A 9220-nucleotide genomic window follows, 5' to 3' on the forward strand; every position below is an offset into this window, starting at 1 on the left:
GAAGATATTGGAGTACTGGTGCAGGTGCATGATCTGGTTGTCATGTGTTTCCAGGAAACTCATCTTCTGCGACATGACCCAATCGCAGTCAGGGGATACGTTTGTAAGAGATTCGACTGTGTAGTAGATGGTAGAAAGAGTGGTGGAGTGGCTATTTTCATGAGGGATGAGGTATCGGCTGGTATTATCGGAGGTAGTGAAAGATACAGTGTAGGAAAAGTGTCAAGGTTGACGTGATGATGCAGGTCTTCAAAGGGCGCTGTAAATTTAGTGTATATGAAGAGTAAACTGTGTCCAATACTGTAAAGCTAATGTATGGTATTATACCTCATAGATAATTAGACCAGGTATACCTTTTATTTTAATTGTTGCAAGTGTATTTGATTTATCAGATGTCTGATCAGGTACGATTTATTTAGGTTAGAAATTCAGTGATGTTTATTTGTAATTGGTTAATTGTGTAACTGCCTACTATACAACTCTGGTTTCATTCATATAGCACTCTCTTAGATTTTTCTCTACTCCAGAAATGCTGTAACCCACTGAAATATCACTTTTTTTACTACACAGTTTTATCGCTTGAACTATTCATTGGATTTTAATTGAATTTGATCTGTTTTATAATTTAAAAATAAATTCACAAATTTTTTTTCCTTAAAATTAAAACATTAAAAATTTATGTTGCACTTGAGCAATTCTTTGTGGTAAGCCAATGAAAAATATTACTGTGATATATCACGTATCGGAGCATTAAATCAGCCAAGAAATTGTATTTCATATCATCTGTTGCTGTTTTAATATTAAATATAAAAAAAATTTACATGAGGAGTGTATATTACTTACTTAAGTGACTAACAGCAGTTCAGCAGATGTTCCATGATTTAGTTTTTCCACTTTTTAATGTTCACTTAAATATTAGAGTTATTTTTCAGTTGCCTCTATATTTAGTGTCTAACTATGAGGTAACCTGTTTTATTAAGTTCTTGTTTAATCTGTAAGATTAATAATTAGTAGTTGTTTAACAACTACTAACAGCAGTCATAAAAATTGAGAGTTTAGTCAAAATAAATCTTTATCACAGAATATACTGTCTTTTAGAAACCAGAAAATATGGAAAGTAAAGATTAGATTAAATTTTCAGCTTTTTAAGTATTCAGATGCTTAATTTTTACATTTTATTGTAAAAAAATTTACTTACTTTAATATATATATATTTTTTGTGATTTATGTTATAATAGAATTTTACTAATGTTGCATCATTTATTTAATAATATTGTTTGTATGTAATTATTAATTTTAATTTTAGCATGCTTTTCATTTCCACTGCATTTCTCGCTGGCTTAAGACTCGTCAAGTATGCCCATTGGATAATAGAGAATGGGAATTCCAAAAGTAAGTTTATTAATATCTATTATTAATTAGGAAGTATGAAAAAAGAGCTATACTAAGTGGTTATTAGAAAAAATGTTTGGAAAAACCTTTACTTAAAATCCAGTGCTAAATAACCATTTCAATTGTTAAAAATGTGACACTGCCCCTAGTAACAATAACAGTTGCTTATCTATGCCACATCATGTTCCAAATTCTATCTTGAATTTATTAAATTTATACAGCAACATATTTTTCGTAACTAAACTTTTGTGTAACAATTGTCGTTAAGGCTTCAGTACAGTGACCAGCTTGCAGCAGAGCTTTATGTTGCTGTATATCTTATGAATGTTTTGTGCAAACTGATGTAAAGTATGGTGAATCACAGACACAGTGTGTGTCTGTGATTCACCATATTCAAAGTGTGGTTTCTTGAAATCTCCATTAGATCAGAATAGTACAGATTCAGACAAGGCATTTTGCCACTTAAAATACTTTTGTTATGCACAAATGTCTTCAATGTTCTGTAACTTACTAAAAGCCATGCTGTGGCACAGCATGGTGAAGAGGTATATTGGACGTCTTGAAGAAACAGGAGTAAGTAAAAATGCAGTCTTATTAATGGATTTTTCAGAAACCAAACTTTTTGTGTAATCAAACAGCAATTTTTAAGTCACCTTCTCTAGAACACAGTATGCAATAAGTCTGCAATTGTACTTTTTGTACAGGTTGAAAGGAATATTTTAGTCATGGTTGAGGGCCTGTACTTTTGCAGCATGAGTAGAGCAAGACACGTGTGTGCTTGCCTAAGTGTGTACTGTTGTACTAAGTGTGTATGTCTTTCTGCAGGCAATGGAAGTCAGGCAATAGACTCTGTAAAGTGACTGAAGACACATTGTCTTGCGTCTGAAACTTCATTTCCCTCCCCATCCTATGCACTCTTACTGCATCTGTTCACATACCCAAAGAGAAACAAAATGAACTACTGCGCATAAACCAAGCACTTAAAAAGCAGTGTATAATATTTAGTGTGTTTGCTTCATTTTTGCTCTACTTCAATTCTGTTATTTTTAGTATTACATTTTTCAAAACTGTTTAGTTTATTTGCTCTATAACTGTTCAAATTATATTAAAGGTTCTTATAGACTACAACAATTTGTATTCATTTGCATATTATATTTCTCAGATGTTCTTAAAAGAAAGGAAGAATAAAAGGTTTCACAGTGAAAAATTTACTAGTGTATTATTATACACAAAAAGATGCATGGATGAATTATCTTATTTTCATAAAATGTTTATGAAGCACCTTGTGCCTCAAGTTGGTGATAATCTTAGATCTGGAGGTTTGCTTAAATGCATAGTTCTTTTGTTAGATAATGCAGTGTTACATCTAAGTGAGCTTCTACTAAAATCCTACAGTAGATAAATTTAAAAAAAAGTTTTATCATTTAATACACCAACTTTAGGATGTAATTGTATGACTGGCAAAGTCAAACTGAACACAATGCTAAAATCTTGGAAAGAGATTTTGCTTGATATCACCAAGTGCAATGAGAAATTAGATTTCACAGAGAAAAAAATAATTCCTCATCTCATCTCGCTGAACTGGGAGGGCTATTCAGAAATTAACTTCTGGTCCTTGGTATTGAGTGAAGGAATGGGGATAGTGATTCTATCTTTGTACAGTTGAATAACCCAATTCAATGAGGTTTTATAGTAGTGTTACTGGAAATATCGCTCTCTTGTTTGTTCTTGTAAAACTATCACTCAAAATGGCTGCTGTTTAGAAAATCTCATTGATTGTGAAGTGTGTGTGGACCTCATCCATTTCCTTCATGCAAAAAACTTGTCAGATGTTAAAATTCATCGTGAATTTTCTGCAGTATATGGAAGAATATCCTGAGTGACAGTGAAGTAAGACAGTGGTGCTATATGTTTTGAAAAGGTTGAAGAAACATTCAAGACAATGAAAGAAGTGATTAACTCTGCACTTGTTGTAAGCACCTGCAATTATTATTGTCAATGTGAAAATTTGAGAAAATCATCAATAACAGAGTTATCTGAATTTTTTCCTTGCATATTGCAAAAGTGCTGTAAAATTGTAACTGATATGTTAGGCTTTACAAATTTTGTGCTTTGCTAGGTGCTTAAGCTTCTTTCTGACTAACGCACAAAAAAGAGGATGAGGTCACCCACTAATCTTCCTTCACCGTTGCTGTAACGAGAAGGATGAAATCCTTGACCTCATTGTAACAGGTGATGTGACATTGGTTAAATTTGTTAACATGGAAACAAAAGCTTAATCAATACAGTGGGGGCATCAGTTCTCTAAAACCCGTAAAGACACGTCAAACACTTTTTTCTTAAAAATTGATGGCATCAGTTTTTTGGAATCGTGAAGGTGTGATATTGGTTGATTTTATGTAAAGAGTTATGACAATGCTGAAACTTATCGTGAGTTGTTACAGAAATTGAGAAGGACTGTACAGCATGCTGAGTTCAGGCATTGTTTTTCTTCACGACAACGCTTGTCCGCATACTGCAGTGCACACTCAACGCCAAATTGACAATTTCAAATGGGATTTGTTTAACCATCCTCTGTACAGCCCCGATTTGGCTCCCTTATCACCTTTTCCCAAAAATAAAGAAATCAGCAACACAGTATTTTGAAAATGATGATTTGAAAAACAGTGTTACTACCTGCTTAATTCACAGACAGCAAAGTTTTATGATGAGGATATTTTACAACTTGTTTACAGATATGAAAGTGCCTTAATTCAGATGACAGTTATGTAGAAAAGTAGTTGTAAGATGTACATAAGAAATCGTTTTTCATTTATCAGTTTGTGTTTTTCTATTAACGAATCAGAAGTTACTTTCTGAATAGCCTCCACAGTTAGTCATTGCCTGTAGATAGAATGTATGTAACAAATACTGGTAAAAAAGCAGTGTAATGAGTACGCAACCACATACTGTACATAATAAGCTATGATGAATTGATTATCCTTTATTGCCATGAAAATTGTCAGTGTGTGATAGTTGCCTTAACATGTTATTTGTTGTTTGAATTGTGGTTAATGCAGTTAGTGCATGATTTTTTCATATTATTATAACAATCTGGACAGTAGATTTAACTGAAATAGATTTATTTATTGTTAAGGTGTTTTTATTTTCTAACATAACCTCATTTACTTTAACAATTTTTTGAATAAAAGGAGCTTATCCATTCCCATTTTTTTTTTTTTTTTTACCATTATAATGTCTTCCCTTTTTTAAATAATTTAACATTCTTCTTTACCAAAAATTTAAATACTTGTTTCAATAAATTCTGAATATAGCATTCTTTTGATTTTGATGCTCAGGTTGTAAAAACCTTTTCGCTGTATACTCTTTGAAAAAGAAAATATATATCATGATTTCATTTGACGATCCTATTCTTTCTAATTACTGCTCATCATATCCATGGTCATTTTTAATATTGATCCTGCTCATCAACATACCTTATTAATAAATTTAATTTTGCAAGCTGTCTGCCTATTTTTTCTTCTCTTCATTGCTCATCTCTAATGTATGGAGAATTATAGGGTTGTAGTATCACTTTTTTATAAATACCTTTTATGAATTGATTCTTTGTAATTGTTGCCAGATTCCTCTGATGGCACATGGTACCTTATAACAACCTTGTAGCTAAGAAAAGGGGTGTTTGGGATTTTGTAATGGTGTTCCTGAAAAGTGCAATTTGTGCATTTGATGTGGTAACCCTGAAAACGGCTGCTGAGTTCAGTTGCCGGTCTCTGGTGATGTTGGTTGGTTCAGCTGGTGGGGAGTTGCAGCTCATTTATTGGAATCAGACTGAGCTTCTCCTCAGTGACAGTTTGTTCTCCAATACTGTGTGGCTCCCAGTGCTCACAGTGTTGGGTCAGCATCTGTTGTTGTCACCACTATGTATCCTGGCTGTAGTAGGCTTTGTTGTGCTAGGCCGGTGGGAATGTGTTCGTCTGCTGGGTGATCCCATGATGGGCCGGCTCCTGCTGGTAAACCTGTTAGTCAGGCTGCCAGCAAGAGTGCTTGAAGCCTGGCAGGGTGGGGCAGAAATGTGCTGTCTGCTCCTAGTGACTTGGTGGGCCGACCAGGCCTGTTGCTGAGATGGGGATGTTGGCATCCCATCAGCAGATCTCCTAGCCCCACATTGGGCTGGTCAGGAAACATTTACCATCTTTTTCTTCTCCCCCTGGTGGGAATTCAAGAGTAAATGCTTTCACCTTCCTGCATTGCTGTTTACATAGCTGCCAGTGCTTGGTGGGGAAGGCCAGATTGGTGGATGCGGGGGTAGCCATGTGTTTTTGACATTGACATTGAACTGGCTACTGCTGCACTTGCCAACATGAAGCAAAGTATGCGGCAACATAATAAGACTTATGCCTGCAAGGCCCTCATATATATCTTTCAATTTTTTCCACTTTCTTCAACTACAGCAAAATACTGTTAAAAAGTTTTACAATTTGTGGTTGTTTTGTTAAAAATCATCATTCACTTTTGGATCATTCAATTCTTTGTTGTTATTACCATGCTTTATAACCTTGCATCATCTTTTTACATGTATAGCATCTGAATTGACTGTATAAAAGAAGAAAAGCTAGTTTTTCAATAGCATTTTTACTGAAATAAGTTTTTTATATAATTATTAATCAGTTATATATATATATTTTTTTCTTTTACAGGTATGGCCATTAATTAAATTCCAGTTTCACCAACCAGTTACTCAGTTGGAATATTTTACTTCGGTTAATTTTAAATATATTCTTAACATAATTTTTAAAATCTAAATACATGGAAGTTAATTTCAGTTGACTAAATTTGAAATTCATTTTATTTATTTTACAACCTTGTTTGTGTAAATTTAATGAACCAACTTAAATAAACAAATAAACCTTTTTCTAATAAGTTTTATTATTTATGCAGCTTTTTATACCTAAGTTCAAATGTTTTCAAACTTCTAAAGATTGTTTTTATACGATTAAAATTATTAATGATTTGAATTCTTAACAGGATTATGAAAATAATTTTGATTTTATAAAAAAATTATTTATCAGTTTAGATCATCATCAGTTCAATCGGTTCTGTTCTCATGTGATATCTTATGTGTGAGAAATTATTTTATCCCTTGTACATGCTATAAGTAACACATGGGCACTTGTATTCATTAAGCCCTAATCAACAACAAATAAAAACAATTTTATTATTCATTGCTTGCTTATTTTATTTGTAAAAAACTTTTCATTAGCCATAATTAGTGGCCATTAATTTAGTGTTGTGTAAATTTGTAATTCTTTAGGTTGTAAAATAATCATCTGATAACCACTGACTGGTAAGATACTAGACTAAAGGAATGATATCCAAAGATACTAACAAACGTAAAATTAGACTTGCTTCAGATTTATATTCAGATGAAGTAAAATACAAGGTGTAAACAAAAAATATCCAATCTTGGCTCATAAAAACAAAAATAGTAACATAGTTCAGTGACTTTTTCCCTTCAAATTTTTCCCTCCTTTTGATGTAACAGTTTTATCCCAGCAATGTTTTTATTGTGGGAAGCTTTTTCCAAAGTCATTTTAAGTGAACCCATAAGTCATTTTGCTGCATTTCTTTTGATCTCTTCTCTGTCTTCAAGACTTCTTTCCTCTAAGCAGAATTTTAAACATAGGAAGGTGCATAGCCAAAAATCACAGGGAGCCATGTCTGGTGATTAAGGAGTCTGCTGAAGTAGTTTGATCTTGTGTTTTGGCAAGAATCTCTGGGTAAGTTGTGATGCAAGGGCTGGAATATTGTCGTGATGAATTTTCCCAAAGCTGTAGTTTCTTGCATCGAACAGCAATTCTTAGCCTACGAAGAACATTAATGTAATAGTAATAGTACTCTTCATTGACAGTTTGTTCTAGAGGAGCACACTTGTGATGAGCTGTGCCTTGATGTAAAAAAAATTTCAACATGACCTTCAAATTGCTTTGTGATTCCTGCCTTTCTTTTGCTACAGAGAACCTGGAGTTTTCCAATGAAATGATGGATTTCATCATGACAAAAGACTGTGACCAGTCTTTGTCACAGGATCATTGTTATAGACCCATGTTACATCTCCGGTTATTTTATTTTATTTGTTTTTTATTAAATCGGGATCACTAGTAGCACATTCATGCATGTTTTGCATAACTTTCAGGTGGTTTTCCTTTTGATCATGAATGACAAGTTGTGGGACAAATTTTGCTGCTACATGCTGCATACCAGATCTTTCGTTAAAATCTGTTTCACCAAGTCTAATATAATTCTTCAAGATCTCTAATGGTTATTAGACGATCATTTATCAGCATTTCTCAACTTGATTGATATTTTTTGGAACTTTTGCTGGTGGAAGAAGTAGCTGTCTGAGCATTCATTATTTTTGACAGACATTTGGGCATCTTGGAAGTGGTAATATTGCTCTTTAATTTGTGTAACGCCCATAGTTTGATCACCAAAAGCTGTTTGAATTTTTCTTATTGTCTCTAATTTCATGTCGCCAAGTTTCTAACAAAATTTAATGCAGATTCACTACTCAGGCCGTTCAATCAGTTTGAATGGCAATGAGAACACGACAGTTGCTACTCATGCATTTTACTTTTACTGCTGCAATGGTTTCAAACTGGTTGTTGCAATGGTAGCAAAACAGTGAATGATGTGCAATCAGTAAGAAAGAGTTTTGGTCACATTCCACAACCATTCCCCTCCACACAATTGGTTACAGCAATAAAAAAAAAAAATAAGGTGAAGTGCTTTTTCATTGCCCCACATATATGTTTCCAAATGCTTGTGAATAGTCGTGCATACAGTAAATTAATTTACTTTATCAAAAAATAGTAATAGGAATGTCATTTACCTGAATTTGTATATTTCATGAAAATGTAATATATGGAAGAATACAAGTACGCAGTGGGCTACTAAGTGCTTGAATCAATAAAACTATAATTCAATATTATCCTTCTATTATACAAATTGAAGGTAAGCAAAAGAAAATAAAGGATGAAAATCATTGTCACATAATAGAAGCACCAAGTAGTTTGAGGAACTGGTGAACCTGTTAACACTGAGTACCTTAAGATAGTTATATAGAGTAAATCATAGAATAAAATTTAAAAGGTAGGAAATAAAAGTAATAGAAATGAAAAACAAATGACAAAATTACAACAGTTGGGGCCTATATGAAGGCAACTTCATATGGAAGTTGCTTTCTATATGAACAAAATAATGCTAAACAAGGAAGTTTAAATTATTGAAAAAAATTAATATAAAAACTAGCATGAGTTATTGATTTTTTTACAGCTACATGTGCATGTATTCAATCCGATTTTTAAGCTATAAATTTTTATATACTGTGTATGTTAAAAAAAATAAAATCCAGATAAGAGGGTAAGTGCATATTTTAGTTCGAGTAATACTTGTTTTTCAATATGGTGAGGGGTTTACATCCCTAACACAATTCCTGCAATTGACATGAACTCTTGTACATCTTCCTCAGTTATTTATATTGAATCTTACTTCATTGTGTAGGAAAAATACAATATATGTACTATGAGGGTTATTTTTTTTCAAGGTCCGATCAAAATAAAAACCCAAGCAAAAATCGGATGAACCTTTACGTATATGTGTTGCACAGCATCTCTAGTGTGGCAATCAATCACACCGCGTTACTTTGTTTAGTTCTGAACATGCAGCTAGCACGTAAACATGTCTACAACAATAGCATCTCCCGCCAAGTGTGAAGTGCGTGCAGTAATTCGATTTCTTCAGACTGAGGGGTGTAATGCATCTGAAATTC

At 33.1% G+C, this 9220-nt stretch overlaps 1 long non-coding RNA gene across 1 annotated transcript; it reads left to right on the top strand.

The window, feature by feature from the left end:
• The first annotated feature begins 1289 nt into the window (after positions 1–1289).
• LOC142324600 (uncharacterized) lies at positions 1290–6312 on the top strand. The gene is made up of 2 exons (XR_012756342.1): positions 1290–1392; positions 6090–6312. It is a non-coding gene; the product is annotated as an uncharacterized LOC142324600 (long non-coding RNA).
• Positions 6313–9220: the final 2908 nt, after the last annotated feature.

Source organism: Lycorma delicatula, chromosome 5 (genome assembly GCF_047948215.1).
Source record: "Lycorma delicatula isolate Av1 chromosome 5, ASM4794821v1, whole genome shotgun sequence".
Taxonomy (NCBI): domain Eukaryota; kingdom Metazoa; phylum Arthropoda; class Insecta; order Hemiptera; family Fulgoridae; genus Lycorma; species Lycorma delicatula.